General features: G+C 40.0%; 1 protein-coding gene across 1 annotated transcript in view; it reads right to left on the bottom strand.

The window, feature by feature from the left end:
* LOC139755349 (uncharacterized) overlaps positions 1-20,450 on the bottom strand; it is an 89,667-nt gene that overhangs the window by 12,283 nt on the left and 56,934 nt on the right.

Here is a 20,450-nt window from a genome sequence, read left to right on the forward strand (position 1 = left end):
ACAAGAAATCTTGGAAACATTGTATATGAAAAGGTAATGAAGCCTAGGATGAAATACGATGAGATGTAAGCAAAAGGGGATACTAGATTTACATAAACAAGCTTAAAGCATAGTATATAATAAAACAAAACTTCTGGAAAAAAAGGGCATAAAGACAGAGGAAAAGCAACATAATGTCTTATCACATTAAATATTCTAAGTGAGAAGAGTCAAATCCAACTTGTACAAAAGTAAAATAAAATGTAAAATCTAGCATTTCATTCTTATATTATTCTCTAATATATGAATACACAGAAATATACGAGTAAATAAGGAAAATAAATATGCTCATATGTGTCTTTGTATGTGATTACCTAACTGTATATGGCGAGAGAGCTCTCCATTAATAGAGGCCCACTACTTGACATTTCCTATCATTTACACTCTAAGTTTTCCATCACCAAATGCACATATCTTGTCAATGTTTTTCATTATCCCACTGCTGAAGAACTATTTCTTCATATCCTTCCTGACCCTTTTAATCCTCAGTTCCTTTCTACATATTCTGGTTTAGGGTTTGTTTCATATAACTAATTTATGAAAGCATCAGTGTCATCCCTTCCACGAAAATAAAGGTGATTATGGTGTCTTTCTTTTTCCTCCCTTCTTCATTTTGGGTATATAAAAGAATTCTCTCCCCCCCTTTAAGTTATATCCTTAAAATCTAGCATCATCCACAAAGCAATAAGTTGGATTTTATTAAGCTGAACTTGGGTATATCCAAAAGAGAGGACACTAAACTGATAAGGCACGGTCCTGCTTAGGCTGATTTTGCAATATATATATATATCTTCAGCATCTCACTATCCACCTACCTGAAGGATATTCTGAAACAGTGACATAAATCAAAATAAAATCTAGTTTTCTCAAGATCCTCCATACATGAATTTTTGGTTTCAAGTTAGGAATAACATCAACTTGAAGGTCCCTGCTACTGAGTGTAGAACAATCCCACAGATGCAGCCCTGTACAAGGAGTTCCCAGGGTTATGTGTTCATCATAAGTATATATACATATATAAGTGTTTACGGAATTTTTTTTACCTAATGTAATCTTCAGGAGTCTTCCACTCCAAAAGCCTGAGCCGGGACCATACCATTGGGCTGGTCATTCGTTGACCAATCTGTTAGAAGCTACAGCCCACAGGCCCATGTAGGCCCCATAACCTGGCTGATCTGATATGATTTGTAGATATTTGTTCAGGGCCCTCTTAAATTTCTTCACTGTGTATCTCATAATGTTTTTGATGGTTTCTACATGTCATACTTTTCGATTTCAAAGGTAGTACTTTACGGAGTCTTCCATGCCTGTCATACCAGTAGGGAGTCAATCCTAAATGTATGTTGGGGCCATACCTTCTACGACTTCCTAAGTGTGGATGATGATATACCTCTACTGTTTGCACTCCATAGAGTACAGCCTTGGAAATTTCAGTCATTCCCAGAAATGGAGACCCATGGTCCCTAACTGTGATACACTCACGGGCCACCCAGTGTCAAGTGCACAAGTTCAAATCCTGGTAATGGCAGTCAAACTGCAGTTAGCCCAGCTGTTCACCAACCCCTAGAGGATGGTTGATAAAATGGGTACCCAGTTTAGGTTTGTGTGTAAATATAAAGCATCAAAACTACAGCTCTCTTTCCACATCCAGGTCCCACAGACCATACCATGGTTTACCCTAGATATTTCACATGCCCTGATTCAGTCCATTGACAGCACGTCAGCCCTGATTTACCACATTGTTCCAATTCACTCTATCCCTTGCATGCCTTTCATCCTCCTGCATATTCAAGCCCCAATCACTCAAAATCTTTTCCACTCCATCCTTCCACCTCCAATTTGGTCTCCCGCTTCTCCTTGTTCCCTCCACCTCTGACACATATATCCTCTTTGTCAATCTTTCCTCATTTATTCTCTCCATGTGTCCAAACCATTTCAACACACCCTCTTCTGCTCTCTCAACCACACTCTTTTTATTACCACACATCTCTCTTATCCTTTCATTACTTACTCAATCAAACCACCTCACACCACATATTGTGCTCATAAATCTCATTTCCAATACATCCACCCTCCTCTGCACAACCCTATCTATAGCCCATGCCTTGCAACCATACAACATTGTTGAAACCACTATTCCTTCAAACATACCCATTTTTGCTCCCTGAGATAACATTCTCTCCTTCCACACATTCTTCAATGCTCCCATAACCTTCACTCCCTCCCCCACCCTGTGACTCACTTCTGCTTCCATGGTTCCATCCGCTGCTAAATCCACTACCGGATATCTAAAACACTTCACTTCCTCCAGTTTTTCTCCATTCAAACTTACCTCTCAAATGACTTGTCCCTTAATCCTACTGTACCTAATAACCTTGCTCTTATTCACATTTACTCTCAGCTTTCTTCTTTCACACACTTTACCAAACTCAGTCACCAGCTTCTGCAGTTTCTCACCTGAATCAGCCACCAGCACTGTATCATCAGCGAACAACAACTGACTCACTTCCCAAGCCCTCTCATCCAAAACGGACTGCATACTTGCCCCTCTCCAAAACTCTTGCATTCACCTCCCTAACAACCCCATCCATAAACAAATTAAACGCACCCCTGCCACAAACCAACACTCACTGAGAACCAATCACTTTCTTCTCTTCCTACTCGTACACATGCCTTACATCATCCATAAACAAATTAAACAACCATAGAGATATCACGCATCCCTGCCGCAAACCAACACTCACTGAGAACCAATCACTTTCCTCTCTTCCTACTCATACACATGCTTTACAACCTTGATATAAACTTTCCACTGCTTCCAGCAACTTGCCTCCTACACCATATACTCTTAATACCTTCCACAGAGCATCTCTATCAACTCATATCATATGCCTTCTCCAGATCCATAAATGCTACATATAAATCCATTTGTTTTTCAAAGTATTTCCATGTGTGGCGAGGTGGCGATGGGAATGAATAAAGGCAGACAGTGTGAATTGTGTGCATGAGTATATATGTATGTGTCTGTGTGTGTATATATATGTGTACACTGAGATGTATAGGTATGTATATTTGCGTGTGTGGACGTGCATGTATATACATTGTGTATGGGGGTGGGTTGGGCCATTTCTTTCGTCTGTTTCCTTGCGCTACCTCGCAAACGTGGGAGACAGTGACAAAGCAAAATAAAAAAAATAAAAAAAAATAATATATATATATATATATATATATATATATATATATATATATATATATATATATATATATATATATAAGTCAATTGGGAGGTACGTTTGAATGGAGAAAAACTGGAGGAAGTAAAGTGTTTTAGATATCTGGGAGTGGATCTGGCAGCGGATGGAACCATGGAAGCGGAGGTGGATCATAGGGTGGGGGAGGGGGCGAAAATTCTGGGAGCCTTGAAGAATGTGTGGAAGTTGAGAACATTATCTCAGAAAGCAAAAATGGGCATGTTTGAAGGAATAGTAGTTCCAACAATGTTGTATGGTTGCGAGGCGTGGGCTATGGATAGAGTTGTGCGCAGGAGGATGGATGTGCTGGAAATGAGATGTTTGAGGACAATGTGTGGTGTGAGGTGGTTTGATCGAGTAAGTAACGTAAGGGTAAGAGAGATGTGTGGAAATAAAAAGAGCGTGGTTGAGAGAGCAGAAGATGGTGTTTTGAAATGGTTTGGGCACATGGAGAGAATGAGTGAGGAAAGATTGACCTAAAGGATATATGTGTCGGAGGTGGAGGGAACGAGGAGAAGTGGGAGACCAAATTGGAGGTGGAAAGATGGAGTGAAAAAGATTTTGTGTGATTGGAGCCTGAACATGCAGGAGGGTGAAAGGAGGGCAAGGAATAGAGTGAATTGGATCGATGTGGTATACCGGGGTTGACGTGCTGTCAGTGGATTGAATCAGGGCAGTGAAGCGTCTGGGGTAAACCATGGAAAGCTGTGTAGGTATGTATATTTGCGTGTGTGGACGTATGTATATACATGTGTATGGTGGGGTTGGGCCATTTCTTTCGTCTGTTTCCTTGCGCTACCTTGCAAACGCGGGAGACAGCGACAAAGTATAATAAAAAAATAATAAATATATATATATATATATATATATATATATATATATATATATATATATTTTTTTTTTTTTTTTTTTTCATACTATTCGTCATTTCCCGCATTAGCGAGGTAGCGCTAAGAACAGAGGACTGGGCCTTTGAGGGAATATCCTCACCTGGCCCCCTTCTCTGTTCCTTCTTTTGGAAAAAAAAAATAAAAAAAAAAAACGAGAGGGGAGGATTTCCAGCCCCCCGCTCCCTTCCCTTTTAGTCGCCTTCTACGACACGCAGGGAATACGTGGGAAGTATTCTTTCTCCCCTATCCCCAGGGATAATAAATATATATATATATATATATATATATATATATATATATATAAGAAGAATGTATGTGAGAAATACTTAGAAAAGCAAATGGATTTGTATGTAGCATTTATGGATCTGGAGAAGGCATATGATAGAGTTGATAGAGATGCTCTGTGGAAGGTATTAAGAATATATGGTGTGGGAGGCAAGTTGTTAGAAGCAGTGAAAAGTTTTTATCGAGGATGTAAGGCATGTGTACGTGTAGGAAGAGAGGAAAGTGATTGGTTCTCAGTGAATGTAGGTTTGCGGCAGGGGTGTGTGATGTCTCCATGGTTGTTTAATTTGTTTATGGATGGGGTTGTAAGGGAGGTAAATGCAAGAGTCCTGGAAAGAGGGGCAAGTATGAAGTCTGTTGGGGATGAGAGAGCTTGGGAAGTGAGTCAGTTGTTGTTCGCTGATGATACAGCGCTGGTGGCTGATTCATGTGAGAAACTGCAGAAGCTGGTGACTGAGTTTGGTAAAGTGTGTGGAAGAAGAAAGTTGAGAGTAAATGTGAATAAGAGCAAGGTTATTAGGTACAGTAGGGGTGAGGGTCAAGTCAATTGGGAGGTGAGTTTGAATGGAGAAAAACTGGAGGAAGTGAAGTGTTTTAGATATCTGGGAGTGGATCTGTCAGCGGATGGAACCATGGAAGCGGAAGTGGATCATAGGGTGGGGAGGGGGCAAAAATTTTGGGAGCCTTGAAAAATGTGTGGAAGTCGAGAACATTATCTCGGAAAGCAAAAATGGGTATGTTTGAGGGAATAGTGGTTCCAACAATGTTGTATGGTTGCGAGGCGTGGGCTATGGATAGAGATGTGCGCAGGAGGATGGATGTGCTGGAAATGAGATGTTTGAGGACAATGTGTGGTGTGAGGTGGTTTGATCGAGTAAGTAACGTAAGGGTAAGAGAGATGTGTGGAAATAAAAAGAGCGTGGTTGAGAGAGCAGAAGAGGGTGTTTTGAAATGGTTTGGGCACATGGAGAGAATGAGTGAGGAGAGATTGACCAAGAGGATATATGTGTCGGAGGTGGAGGGAACGAGGAGAAGAGGGAGACCAAATTGGAGGTGGAAAGATGGAGTGAAAAAGATTTTGTGTGATCGGGGCCTGAACATGCGGGAGGGTGAAAGGAGGGCAAGAAATAGAGTGAATTGGAGTCATGTGGTATACAGGGGTTGACGTGCTGTCAGTGGATTGAAGCAAGGCATGTGAAGCGTCTGGGGTAAACCATGGAAAGCTGTGTAGGTATGTATATTTGCGTGTGTGGACGTGTGTATGTACATGTGTATGGGGGGGGGGGGTTGGGCCATTTCTTTCGTCTGTTTCCTTGCGCTACCTCGCAAACGCGGGAGACAGCGACTAAGTATAAAAAAAAAAAAAAAAAAATATATATAAGAGTGAGTGCTCAAATTACAGAGGTATAAGTTTGTTGAGTATTCCTGGCAAATTATATGGGAGGGTATTGATTGAGAGGGTGAAGGCATGTACAGAGCATCAGATTGGGGAAGAGCAGTGTGGTTTCAGAAGTGGTAGAGGATGTGTGGATCAGGTGTTTGCTTTGAAGAATGTATGTGAGAAATACTTAGAAAAGCAAATGGATTTGTATGTAGCATTTATGGATCTGGAGAAGGCATATGATAGAGTTGATAGAGATGCTCTGTGGAAGGTATTAAGAATATATGGTGTGGGAGGCAAGTTGTTAGAAGCAGTGAAAAGTTTTTATCGAGGATGTAAGGCATGTGTACGTGTAGGAAGAGAGGAAAGTGATTGGTTCTCAGTGAATGTAGGTTTGCGGCAGGGGTGTGTGATGTCTCCATGGTTGTTAATTTGTTTATGGATGGGGTTGTTAGGGAGGTGAATGCAAGAGTTTTGGAAAGAGGGGCAAGGATGAAGTCTGTTGGGGATGAGAGAGCTTGGGAAGTGAGTCAGTTGTTGTTCGCTGATGATACAGCACTGGTGGCTGATTCATGTGAGAAACTGCAGAAGCTGGTGACTGAGTTTGGTAAAGTGTGTGAAAGAAGAAAGTTAAGAGTAAATGTGAATAAGAGCAAGGTTATTAGGTACAGTAGGGTTGAGGGTCAAGTCAATTGGGAGGTGAGTTTGAATGGAGAAAAACTGGAGGAAGTGAAGTGTTTTAGATATCTGGGAGTGGATCTGGCAGCGGATGGAAACATGGAAGCGGAAGTGGATCATAGGGTGGGGGAGGGGGCGAAAATTCTGGGAGCCTTGAAGAATGTGTGGAAGTCGAGAACATTATCTCGGAAAGCAAAAATGGGCATGTTTGAAGGAATAGTGATTCCAACAATGTTGTATGGTTGCAAGGCGTGGACTATGGATAGAGTTGTGCACAGGAGGATGGATGTGCTGGAAATGAGATGTTTGAGGACAATGTGTGGTGTGAGGTGGTTTGATCGAGTAAGTAACGTAAGGGTAAGAGAGATGTGTGGAAATAAAAAGAGCGTGGTTGAGAGAGCAGAAGAGGGTGTTTTGAAATGGTTTGGTCACATGGAGAGAATGAGTGAGGAAAGATTGACCAAGAGGATATATGTGTCGGAGGTGGAGGGAACGAGGAGAAGAGGGATACCAAATTGGAGGTGGAAAGATGGAGTGAAAAAGATTTTGTGTGATCGGGGCCTGAACATGCAGGAGGGTGAAAGGAGGGCAAGGAATAGAGTGAATTGGAGCGATGTGGTATACCGGGGTTGACGTGCTGTCAGTGGATTGAATCAAGGCATGTGAAGCATCTGGGGTAAACCATGGAAAGCTGTGTAGGTATGTACATTTGCGTGTGTGGACGTATGTATATACATGTGTATGGGGGTGGGTTGGGCCATTTTTTTCGTCTGTTTCCTTGCGCTACCTCGCAAACGCGGGAGACAGCGACAAAAAAAAAAAAAAAAAATATATATATATATATATATATATATATATATATATATATATATATTGGGAAGGCATATGATAGAGTTGATAGAGATGCTCTGTGGAAGGTATTAAGAATATATGGTGTGGGAGGAAAGTTGTTAGAAGCAGTGAAAAGTTTTTATCGAGGATGTAAGGCATGTGTACGTGTAGGAAGAGAGGAAAGTGATTGGTTCTCAGTGAATGTAGGTTTGCGGCAGGGGTGTGTGATGTCTCCATGGTTGTTTAATTTGTTTATGGATGGGGTTGTTAGGGAGGTAAATGCAAGAGTTTTGGAAAGAGGGGCAAGTATGAAGTCTGTTGGGGATGAGAGAGCTTGGGAAGTGAGTCAGTTGTTGTTCGCTGATGATACAGCGCTGGTGGCTGATTCATGTGAGAAACTGCAGAAGCTGGTGACTGAGTTTGGTAGAGTGTGTGGAAGAAGAAAGTTAAGAGTAAATGTGAATAAGAGCAAGGTTATTAGGTACAGTAGGGTTGAGGGTCAAGTCAATTGGGAGGTGAGTTTGAATGGAGAAAAACTGGAGGAAGTGAAGTGTTTTAGATATCTGGGAGTGGATCTGGCAGCGGATGAAACCATGGAAGCGGAAGTGGATCATAGGGTGGGGGAGGGGGCGAAAATTCTGGGGGCCTTGAAGAATGTGTGGAAGTCGAGAACATTATCTCGGAAAGCAAAAATGGGTATGTTCGAAGGAATAGTGGTTCCAACAATGTTGTATGGTTGCGAGGCGTGGGCTATGGATAGAGTTGTGCGCAGGAGGATGGATGTGCTGGAAATGAGATGTTTGAGGACAATGTGTGGTGTGAGGTGGTTTGATCGAGTGAGTAACGTAAGGGTAAGAGAGATGTGTGGAAATAAAAAGAGCGTGGTTGAGAGAGCAGAAGAGGGTGTTTTGAAGTGGTTTGGGCACATGGAGAGGATGAGTGAGGAAAGATTGACCAAGAGGATATATGTGTCGGAGGTGGAGGGAGCAAGGAGAAGAGGGAGACCAAATTGGAGGTGGAAAGATGGAGTGAAAAAGATTTTGTGTGATCGGGGCCTGAACATGCAGGAGGGTGAAAGGAGGGCAAGGAATAGAGTGAATTGGAGCGATGTGGTATACCGGGGTTGACGTGCTGTCAGTGGATTGAATCAAGGCATGTGAAGCGTCTGGGGTAAACCATGGAAAGCTGTGTAGGTATGTATATTTGCGTGTGTGGACGTATGTATATACATGTGTATGGGGGGGGGTTGGGCCATTTCTTTCGTCTGTTTCCTTGCGCTACCTCGCAAACGCGGGAGACAGCGACAAAGTAAAAAAAAAAAAAAAAAAAAAATATATATATATATATATATATATATATATATATATATATATATATATATATATATATATATATATATATATATATTTATTTATCTATTATACTTTGTCGCTGTCTCCTACGTTAGCGAGGTAGCGGAAAGAAACAGACGAAAGACTGGCCAAACCCACCCACATACACATGTATATATATACACATCCACACAAGCATATATACATACCTTTACATTTCAATGCATACATATATATACATACACAGACATATACATATATACACATGTACATAATTCATACTTGCTGCATTTATTCATTCCCGTTGCCACCCCGCCATACATGAAATGACAACCCCCTCCCCCCGAACGCACAGCAATGGTGCATATGCCACGACATCCAGGAAATACCTCAGTATCGCTAAAATGGTGAAAATGACTGAGCATTATGAGTGAGAACAGTAGCTTACACCTCATGCAGAACTGACTGACTCAATTGGAGCACATTCTATGACATCATTAAGGCCAAGGACAAAAGTCCTCTTCCTAATCTCACTAGTACTGGAATGATAAGTGTCCTCAACTTTGAATATACTTTTGTACTTACTTACTCCCAACATATTTCCTCATCATTTATAACTCTTCCTTTTGAATCCCCAAATTTGGTTGTCTGCTCATTAATCAACAATTTGCAGCAGATGAATTAATGAAAAGTTTTGGGGTTTTCTCTGCCATGACCATAAGCGCTTATTCCAAATTTCTCTTTTCCTCTGTTCTTTCAAATCCTAGTTGGCTGTCTTGCCACCTTTATGAGTGGGAACAGTAGCTCACACCTCATGCAGAACTGACTGACACAATCGGAGCACATTCTATGACATCATTAAGGCCAAGGACAAAAGTCCTCTTCCTAATCTCATTAGCACTGGAATGATAATTGTCCTCAACTGTGAATATACTTTTGTACTTACTTACTCCCCACATATTTCCTCATCAATTTATAACTCTTCCTTTTGAATCCCCAAATTTGGTTGTCTGCTCATTAATCAACAATTTGCAGCAGATGAATTAATGAAAAGTTTTGGGGTTTTCTCTGCCATGACCATAAGTGCTTATTCCAAATTTCTCTTTTCCTCTGTTCTTTCAAATCCTAGTTGGCTGTCTTGCCACCTTTAACTTCTCCAGAGTACATCCATATGCTCTTTTGCTTTTTGACATTTACTAAACTAACTCTTTCCCTTTTCTAGCCTTCTCTAAAAAGTAATGACGTTGGAACTCCATTTTCTATTTAACTGAACTTCCCATAATAATTACCTATACATTGGCTATGAAACTTCATTTTCAATTTGTGATCTCAAAGACACTGTCATTACTAGGTAGTTTCCACAATATGCCACTTTGAATCTGTTTTGTCTGATCTTTTTACCTCATTAAAAATAAGCTCAAACTCAATCCTTACATCACTTTTTCCAAATGGTGCATCACATCAATTCCAATGCTACTAAGGTTACAGGTAAGATCCAATAACACTGATATATCAAGCCCTCTTATTCTAGTTGGTTCAGTGACATGCTAATACAGGAAACTTTACTTTCTACTTTCTAGCACTTATATTTCAAATACTATGATCATGAGAATCTAAATTTTCCCAATTATTTTCTATAAGAAAAATCACCCATTATCAGGAATTTACTATCAATGAGAGGTGCATTTCTCAACACATCCTTAATGTTCTTTCATTATAATCATTAAATATTTGTTTTTGAGTCAATACAATTCTTCATAAAATTGTAAATCACAAATACCACGATGCAAATCTTTCCTACAGTTACTGTTTCCATTTTGTACTGTTGGAATTGGCTATCCATCAATATTTCCAGACAACGTTGTCCTTTATCAAGGGGACCCATTCCCTTCATCCTTTGTCTTATCTGTCCATGCTATCATTTACCCCTCTTGACAGAGTAGGTCAGACCTTACCTCTTTAGCAAGATTTGTCTCCATTACTCCAATAGTATCAAGTTTGCCTTCCCCAATGTGGTTCTTGTATTCTAACTCTTTTCAATTTATTACCAGTCCATCCATATTCACATGCACTATTTCCAATCTAAAATTGTACCAGTTAACACTCCTAAACTCCAAACTTTACGTGTAGCTACCTAATTACATATGATGTGAGATATATTTAGCAAACTTTCCATGTTCCATATGAGTTTCAAACTATACTATGCTTCTCAAGTTTGGTCACTGCACCTAAAGAAGCACAAAGAGCAAACAGAGATGGCCCTGAGGAGGGCAACAAAGATGGTACCACAACTAAGAGAGCTAAGTTATAGGTAAAGCTGGAGGTTTTGAATTCACCCACCTTGGAAGAGAGAAGAGTGAGGGGTGACCTGATCACAACTTTTAAAGTCTTTAAGAGAAATCAAAGAAGTAAACTGTGAACAGTTTTCAAGAAATGTAGAGATAGAGCAGTGGCCATAACATGAAAGTAAGAAATTAATTAACTAGGATGTAAAGAAGTACATTTACTGTACAAGAGTGGTGGATGAATGGAACAGACTGACGGAGGATATGGTTGACACAAAAAACATACATAAGTCTAAGAGGTTGTATGACAATAGAGAATACTCAATAGATGACTTCAACGAGTGTAAAACTTTCCCTCCTTACAGTACAAACAGGTAATAATAACTGTGTGGACTAAAAAGCAAAGTATTTCTCACATATATTTCTACTATGGTATTGTTTTCAAATACTCTTGTTGATAAATACAGTATACAGTATACAATTCAAGGGATTAATAGAGGATGGGCTGTCCATTTATGTAAGTTGTTCACTAAATTGCATCTTTTAATATACTCACTAATAGCCAAATATGCAGTCTAGATACAGGAACGTAAAATGTAAAGGTATCATCAATTAGAGAATAAAAATTAAATGAAATCAAAGACTACAATGTAGTGAAAAAACAAATAATTAATGTACTGTATACTGTTTTAGTCAACTAACCTGTTGGGTGGAAGCTGTAATTGCCATGTTGTATAGTGGGGACTCTAAATGAAGGTCATTCCAAGTCTGAGGAGTATACAATGATTCTCCTCTTGCTGCTACTTCCAGAAGGTTCTGGTAAACTCTTACTGGTGTTGGCAGAAGGTATTAATGAATATGTAGTAGAAAGAGCAACAGGCTCAAAAAAGAGTAAAGCTTTAGCTGGGTTATGTCTTTGGTGCAGCCTCCTTACTATAATTCCCCTTGAGGTTTTTAAATACCCATAATAATGTTGCACATCAGCATCACATGAGGTATTAATGAAATTGAGGGTACTGTCAAAAGACTCCCATATAAAGGTTCCCCGTCAGTCTTTCCATCACTTCATGAGTCTCATCAGCCAAGGCATGATCTGCAATCCTCCTCTGTCAAATGGTGTTACCCACAATCAGCCCCATCATCTTCATGCCACGCAGCAACAGTACCCTTGGGAGCATTTTCTCCAGCCTATGACATAATTTGGTGGTAGTCTCCTTGCACACATTCCTGAAAATCAGGTTCAGCATTTACAACATAAAGGAATTTGTGTAAGCCACTGGCAAGCATCCTTATCTTCTTGTCCTTCTAAGGTTCCCAGTTGAAAATTGCTGACTTAAGATTATAATTTTTGAGATTCTGCAATGTCCTCTTGCCTCTTGTAATCTCCTCTGAAACCATTATATCTCCTTTCAGGAGCTTCTTCCTAAATAGCCTCATGCAGGTAACAATGAAGTCTTTATCCATTGGTTGGATCAAAGAAGCGGTGCTAGGGGGGGATTCCCAAGCACCTAATATTGCCATCATGGCTAACTATCATGTCTACACTGAGATGAAGATGTAATGACCAAAAGTAGGACTGCTTTCACATCCCTGAGAGAAATCTGGAGGAGTTTAATTAGATAGCTGCACATCTTGGGTACAGAGTAATCAAAAACCAATCAGAGAATAGCTGCACATCTTGGGTACAGAGAAATCAAAAACCAATCAGAGAGGATCTTCTGGAAGAAGAATAAAGGACAAGAAGTTGTTTCCTTAGAAAATATGGTTTTGGTGACTTCCACACAACCACAGATTTCGCCTGATGGATGCCATCACCAAAGGCACAAAAGGTTACTGATATGCATTCCTTACTGACTTTGCAGCCAAGGGTGGAGTGATCCTGTTTAGAGGCCTGTGTATTTTCAGATAGAGAATGCCAAAACAAAGCAGTTTCATCATTTTATACATGTGCCTGCAACAAATCCTATTCTTTCATAAGGTCATTAGAGTTTTCTAAATGGCTCTACTCTCAGTCACAGAATGGCAATGCATTTACAAAAACACCATAACCATTTTCAGCCCCCCTAAACCTTACATTTTGCAAGCTTATTCGCTGCAGCACACAAGTGTATGCCATGAATGTTGACCCTAATTAAATGATATAATAATCATAACTGGTGCTAAAATTAAAGTTTGTACATTTTGTTAGTTTATTTACCACAGCACAGTTCTACACCATCAATGACACCCCTTGAGTGCTGATGCATGTAACATTTATGATCAGTCTCCTTCTAACTGTTTACTGCTAAAACCTTTCATGTGCTTCCTAGCACCAATAGTAAATTCACTAATTGTTACACCAACTTAGAACTTTAAAAGCTAATTGTTTTGAGCTTTTCTTTCATCTTTCTTCTGTCTGAAACTGTTTACATTTAATGCTGTCTCATTACACAAGCAGGAAAAAGACACTCCAGACCTGAGCTTTTGGTAATCATCAGCTCTAATTCTTTATCTAAACTCAGATTCACAAACTTTCCTTTGTTACTACCTTTAGGAACCAAACCATGATGGCCATCACAAATGAACAATACAAGTGAAAAATAAAGCAAAATATTTTTCTGTAGTGCACATAGCACACAAAAGAATAGCAATACTTCTGCTTAAGCACATGTCAACAAACTGGGTTAGTCAAGGGTCAAGCTTGGGTGTGTGGGTAAACCACACACATCTACTGTGCATGCTTCAAGCACAAGCTAGTCTTAAAAGATTAAAAAATCAAGGCAATTGGAGCATGATTTGATCACACAGACACAGATCAGCATGGGCAGATTTGGTCAAAGTCTAAAAATCTTTTTGATTTTGGTCTTGTACCCTCGACATCTTGGACTGACCAACTGCTGAGCTGGGTCACTGGTTGACCATGTTGTTGGAAACCAGAGGCCACAGACTCAGAACATCCACAACCTAGCTGGTCCTGTATTATGTGTAAATACTTACCCATGGCTTTCTTCAATTTCCTATCTCTGCATCCCAGTGTTTCTGATGGGTGAAGGTAATGTGATGAACAGGCTTAGGTTTGGGTCTCTTTTTTTAAATTTTCCAGTGTCTTTCATGCCTATCATGACCACAAGGAATTATCGACAAGTGTAGGTTGGGAACTAAACCTCCTAGGATTTTCAAGTGTAAATGATGATACACCTTTCCTTTCAACAATGATACACATTTCCTGTTAGCACTCCAAAGAGTGCCACCTGAGATTTCAGTTGTTCTCAGCATTTGGTTTTTTTTAATTACATCAATAAGGGTTGTGAAAGCTTTTTGAACAATATCCAATTTTGCAATTTCATTCACCTTTAATTGTAAAGGTGATGTTAGCAGTAGGTAGTAGTTGGTAGGTATATTACCAGTACTACCCGCCCAGGGCCCAGGTATCAGGAGGGTTAATGACATCTGCTTAGTGAGCCAGTACTTCGGTGGTTGTCAAGTTGCACACCTCTGATTCCGGTAGCTGTCTGTTCTTTCTGCCTCGCTAATATGTGGATGACTTGTATTCTGTCCACAAACATACAATCTCTCCTTGTCATACATAACACTTGACAACACTAACTCATGTAATTCATTCTTCGTAACTCTAGATTTTCATGTGCTGAGCACTATGCGCTAGCCCAACCTTTTGGCAAAATGGTGGGAGCAGTAGACAGAAGTAGTAGGTAGGATTATTTAGGTAAGCTTATTAGGTAGAAACATTAGGTAGAAGCAGTAGGTAGAAGCATCAGACAGAAGTAGTCATTAGGAACTTTAGATAGGAGCCTCTGCAAACACTGTGCCAGACTTGCCCTCTGCCAGTGGCCTGTTAAGGGAGAGGCACTAAAGGCTAAAAGGTGGCAATAGAGTTTTTTAGTTATGGAGACTCTGTTGCCATAGATAGGTACCTCTTTCAGGTAGTTCCAATTGGAATAGGCATCAGAGATATAGAAAGATAGACAGATAGACAGTCATGTTAGCACATAGCAGTATCATATTTATATGAGCATTACTACCTTTCATTAAAGAACAACACCACTGGCTTTCCCTCTCTTGACTTAGAGTCTACAAGCTCTATCTAACCAACCTTTTGGTAAAAGCCAACTCTTGCTTTGACTTGTTTAATAAATGTTAGGTCATTAAACATTACAGCTTTAATACTGTTCAATGGGGATGTGCTTACTTGTCATTAGGACAAACACATTAGTGTCAAACACATTAGTGTTTTACCAAATTTCTGTCACGCAACTCATCAAAGTTTACACTGTTATACTGAAGCTTGACTTTTCATGTTTAATGCTGATGTGTAAAACTTTCTATTTATCCATACTATTCGCCATTTCCCGCATTAGCGAGGTAGATATACCAAAATTCTTTTGTCACCTATACCCTAAATCCAATCTATCACTATGTCTGTACCAACTTAAGAATGCAGATGATAAATTTCTGTTGAAACTTAATTTACAGACAGAATAAACTAAAAAACAAAAAATCTAACATGGAAGAAAAAGGGTAATTAAATTTACAAAGACTCAGTGAAATACATCAAAAGACACCAAACAAAAAGTTCAAGAGCTAGCAGGGAAGATAAGAGATATTCAACGTCATACCTGAAGAAATGAAAAAAAAATCTGCAAGGAGGGGTTTTGGCAACCTTTTAAAAACTGGACAAATGGCTAAAATCAGTATCAGATCAGCCCAAGATGAACAACCATGCAACATGTTGTTGAGACATTAAATGAAAGTATTGCAACACAAGTAGGAAGTCTGATGAACACTACTTCATCTGAGCATAAAGGTGGACTATGTTCATTATCACTACCTCATTTCCTGACGGGATCTTTCAGTATTTCTTTCCTCCAAATTTCTTTTCCTCTTGTTTCCTTGTAAATGGTTACTATTAAACTATTAATCATTCAATATGAAAGGCTAATACTATAAAAAAAATTCTTCTGTGAAATCCATTGTTATCTTCTGTCTATTTCTATATTCTATTCTTTTGCATTTTCTCTTTGTCTTCTCTTTCTATCATTTCTATGAGTCTAGTACAATCTACAAAACATCTTACATTTATACTATAGCTCTCTACTTTCCAAAGGATTATTTCATGAGACTAACACAGTTGGTGTTACTGGACTCAATCTGTTCAAGATCACAACACAAGTGGAAGATCACCTTTTTGACAAGGATGCATCATTGGGAGTGCAGTCTTGTTAAAGAGCTTCTCACCCGATAGGAGTCCATATTTCTCTACTACTGGAAGTAGAGCTGCCTTGCGCTACAGAATCACCTTAGAAAGATCCTAGGTAGCACCAGGACTCTAATAGAAATTGATCCTAAGGCAATCTAGATTCAGGTGTCCCGAGGTCTTTCACAGCCATATTTATGTAAAAAGAAAATAAATCACCAGGAACTACTAAAATCACTGAGGCTATACTCCAAGGAGCACAGATGGGAGAGGTATATCATCTTTCTTTTTCTTTCAAACTATTTGCCATTTCCCGCATTAGCAAGGTAGCGTTAAGAACACAGGACTGGGCCTCTGTGGGAATATCCTCACCTGGCCCCCTTCTCTGTTCCTTCTTTTGGAAAATTAAAAAAAACAAACAAGAGGGGAGGATTTCCAGCCCCCCGCTCCCTCCCCTTTTAGTCGCCTTCTATGACACGCAGGGAATACGTGGGAAGTATTCTTTCTCCCCTATCCCTAGGGACACCAAACAGGTGACTGTGGCAGCATCATCTATATCTGGTAAATCCTAGAAGGTATGGTTCCTAATCTGAATTTGGAAACATCTAATGGCATGACAGGCATAAAAGACTTTGTCAAATACTATCTCTGAAATCCTAAGGGGCCATATGCACAAAAAGAGAAAACATCTTAAACATCCAGGGACCATGACTTCAACACCTAGCCATATGCCAAAAGAAACAGCATGGGATGCACAGTGGAGAAGTTCAAGGGTGCACTGGACAAGTACCTACAAAGCATACCAGACCAGCCAGGCTGTGGGACCTGAGGGTTGTGGCTTTTAACAACTTGGTCAACCAACGATCCAATCTAGCAACATAGGTCCGATCTAAGCCATGGGGGTAAAGACCTCTGAAGACTCGCCCAGGTATCCATTAGGAGGTAATTATAGATATATGACTAAAATAAAACAGAGAAAATGTATGAATTTTTTTCATTCTACAAATAATCTTTGGAAAAACAGTGAAATGAAAATAACTGTTCTGTGAGACCATCTCATTAATTCTGAATGATACAAGTTGTTGTCCAGTCAAACATCAACATTCTGCTAGTGTCAACCACTCAGCTGGAGGTACATCTGTAAACCATTTCAAATGAAAAAATACAACTGGAAAAATGAAATCCAGTCTCACGGCATCAACCTCTACAGTTGTTTTAAAATCAACTAATAAACACTGCAGAGTGATCTTATAATACTTTAGATTATTAATACATTATGTAAAATTCAGTGATATATGATACTAACAGCAGCTCAATGCTCTCATGGTTTTCACACATATTCTTTGTATGACCGTATTAACCCCTGAGGGTTTTCATGCATATTTCACATATTAACTAACGTATGTGATTTTGATACTGGCTTTATTGCATTTCACTGGCTTACATGTATATCATCTTAAAGCTGAGGTCAATCACAGATGGCCGTAAGTCAATCAAAGCAGGATACAGGAACTTGGGTCAATCACAGCTCACCATAGTACAATACATAGTATAGTACAATCACAGCTGGTATGAGGCTAATCACAGCTCTTCTCAGTTCTGAACAATCACAGCTAGCATGATGTCAATCACAGATGATCTTATGTTAGTCTGAGCTGACTTTATGTCATTGACAATAAGTCTTCAGTCAATACAGATGGTATTACACCAATGTGAGTAGGCCTTACGTATATAACACCATCTGTGATTGACAAAAGACCATCTCTGACTGAAAAATATATTATCAACATATTCTAGGGGGAAGAACCTGAACAAGACCCTGAGACCTTGCACCCAGAGCAGGAAAGAGAGTCATCCAGCCCAGTACTCTGAAAGAGTTAAAGAGTATAATTCAACTCACTCAACAAGAAGCAATAGCTATACAAATGAGTATCTACCTCAGCTTTTTCAACACTCAAAAATTAATTACTGAACAGCCCTATATTATTTCTTCGTAATCAATAACCCACATTTTTGAAGCCCACTTGCTATATTCATAAAACAATGAATGATTGTGGCATGAGAAGAGTGGGAGGTGGGTTGATTAGAAAGGGTAGTGAGTGGTGGGATGAAGAAGTAAGAGTATTAGTGAAAGAGAAGAGAGAGGCATTTGGACGATTTTTGCAGGGAAAAAATGCAATTGAGTGGGAGATGTATAACAGAAAGAGACAGGAGGTCAAGAGAAAGGTGCAAGAGGTGAAAAAAAGGGCAAATGAGAGTTGGGGTGAGAGAGTATCATTAAATTTTAGGGAGAATAAAAAGATGTTCTGGAAGGAGGTAAATAAAGTGCGTAAGACAAGGGAGCAAATGGGAACTTCAGTGAAGGGCGCAAATGGGGAGGTGATAACAAGTAGTGGTGATGTGAGAAGGAGATGGAGTGAGTATTTTGAAGGTTTGTTGAATGTGTTTGATGATAGAGTGGCAGATATAGGGTGTTTTGGTCGAGGTGGTGTGCAAAGTGAGAGGGTTAGGGGAAAATGATTTGGTAAACAGAGAAGAGGTAGTGAAAGCTTTGCGGAAGATGAAAGCCGGCAAGGCAGCAGGTTTGGATGGTATTGCAGTGGAATTTATTAAAAAAGGGGGTGACTGTATTGTTGACTGGTTGGTAAGGTTATTTAATGTATGTATGACTCATGGTGAGGTGCCTGAGGATTGGCAGAATGCGTGCATAGTGCCATTGTACAAAGGCAAAGGGGATAAGAGTGAGTGCTCAAATCACAGAGGTATAAGTTTGTTGAGTATTCCTGGTAAATTATATGGGAGGGTATTGATTGAGAGGGTGAAGGCATGTACAGAGCATCAGATTGGGGAAGAGCAGTGTGGTTTCAGAAGTGGTAGAGGATGTGTGGATCAGGTGTTTGCTTTGAAGAATGTATGTGAGAAATACTTAGAAAAGCAAATGGATTTGTATGTAGCATTTATGGATCTGGAGAAGGCATATGATAGAGTTGATAGAGATGCTCTGTGGAAGGTATTAAGAATATATGGTGTGGGAGGAAAGTTGTTAGAAGCAGTGAAAAGTTTTTATCGAGGATGTAAGGCATGTGTACGTGTAGGAAGAGAGGAAAGTGATTAGTTATCAGTGAATGTAGGTTTGCAGCAGGGGTGTGTGATGTCTCCATGGTTGTTTAATTTGTTTATGGATGGGGTTGTTAGGGAGGTAAATGCAAGAGTTTTGGAAAGAGGGGCAAGTATGAAGTCTGTTGTGGATGAGAGAGCTTGGGAAGTGAGTCAGTTGTTGTTCGCTGATGATACAGCACTGGTGGCTGATTCATGTGAGAAACTGCAGAAGCTGGTGACTGAGTTTGGTAAAGTGTGTGGAAGAAGAAAGTTAAGAGTAAATGTGAATAAGAGCAAGGTTATTAGGTACAGTAGGGTTGAGGGTCAAGTCAATTGGGAGGTGAGTTTGAATGGAGAAAAACTGGAGGAAGTGAAGTGTTTTAGATATCTGGGAGTGGATCTGGCAGCGGATGGAACCATGGAAGCAGAAGTGGATCATAGGGTGGGGGAGGGGGCGAAAATTCTGGGGGCCTTGAAGAATGTGTGGAAGTCGAGAACATTATCTCGGAAAGCAAAAATGGGTATGTTTGAAGGAATAGTGGTTCCAACAATGTTGTATGGTTGCGAGGCGTGGGCTATGGATAGAGTTGTGCGCAGGAGGATGGAGGTGCTGGAAATGAGATGTTTGAGGACAATGTGTGGTGTGAGGTGGTTTGATCGAGTGAGTAACGTAAGGGTAAGAGAGATGTGTGGAAATAAAAAGAGCGTGGTTGAGAGAGCAGAAGAGGGTGTTTTGAAGTGGTTTGGGCACATGGAGAGAATGAGTGAGGAAAGATTGACCAAGAGGATATATGTGTCGGAGGTGGAGGGAACGAGGAGAAAAGGGAGACCAAATTGGAGGTGGAAAGATGGAGTGAAAAAGATTTTGTGTGATCGGGGCCTGAACATGCAGGAGGGTGAAAGGAGGGCAAGGAATAGAGTGAATTGGAGTGATGTGGTATACTGGGGTTGACGTGATGTCAGTGGATTGAATCAAGGCATGTGAAGCGTCTGGGGTAAACCATGGAAAGCTGTGTAGGTATGTATATTTGCGTGTGTGGACGTATGTATATACATGTGTATGGGGCGGGGTTGGGCCATTTCTTTCGTCTGTTTCCTTGCGCTACCTCGCAAACGCGGGAGACAGCGACAAAGTATAATGATGAATGAATGAATTCTAAAGAATATTCAAATCATATATTACAAACTC

The sequence above is a fragment of the Panulirus ornatus genome, chromosome 19 (genome assembly GCF_036320965.1).
Source record: "Panulirus ornatus isolate Po-2019 chromosome 19, ASM3632096v1, whole genome shotgun sequence".
NCBI lineage: Eukaryota > Metazoa > Arthropoda > Malacostraca > Decapoda > Palinuridae > Panulirus > Panulirus ornatus.